Source organism: Daktulosphaira vitifoliae, unplaced genomic scaffold (genome assembly GCF_025091365.1).
Source record: "Daktulosphaira vitifoliae isolate Bord-2020 unplaced genomic scaffold, ASM2509136v1 Scaffold_1, whole genome shotgun sequence".
NCBI lineage: Eukaryota > Metazoa > Arthropoda > Insecta > Hemiptera > Phylloxeridae > Daktulosphaira > Daktulosphaira vitifoliae.
In genome coordinates this window covers 74,854,303-74,854,996 of record NW_026099572.1, presented here as the reverse complement: position 1 = coordinate 74,854,996, position 694 = coordinate 74,854,303, and positions in this window count along the sequence as shown.

The following is a 694-nucleotide window of genomic DNA, read 5'->3' as shown; positions in this document are numbered from 1 at the left end:
AACTTATAACTTTGTTAACTGTTATAACTTTATCAAAAATGACCAAATCAGTATATTTTTTTTTATTTAGATGCATGTCTTCATCTATCATTTGGTTTTTTTTTATAAATCTAACCCTTTACCTTCCCACTAGAGGGATTCAAAATATTAACTTTTTTTTTTTNNNNTTTTTTTTATAAATCTAACCCTTTACCTTCCCACAAGAGGGATTCAAAATATTAACTTTTTTTTTTTTAGTTAAAGTAAATCATTAAAATTAACTCAGTTCTGGATATTTCAATAGTAAAATCTTTTTAAATATCAAAAATTACTTAGAAATGATTACTATGATTTCTATTTAAGTGTTCTATTACGATAAAAATGCAAAAAATAATGAGTTTTTCTGATAAATGTACTGTAAATAGTAATTATAAAATTTCCTGACTGCATATTAATCTTAAAAATTACATTGTTTTAATTCTCATAAAATTTTCTATTTAATGATTTATAGTTAACGAACGAGTAATTTTGGCAAATAACAGAAAAAATTCCCAAACAAAATTTTTTTTTTTTTAAAGTAGGAAATTGGTGGATTATTCCAAAAGCAACATCAACTCTTATTTCTTTAATTATATCCTGATTAGTAGTTCTTTGATTTTAAAATATAATATATGAATAAATATTAATTATAGTTTTTAAATTTAGTATGAAATTG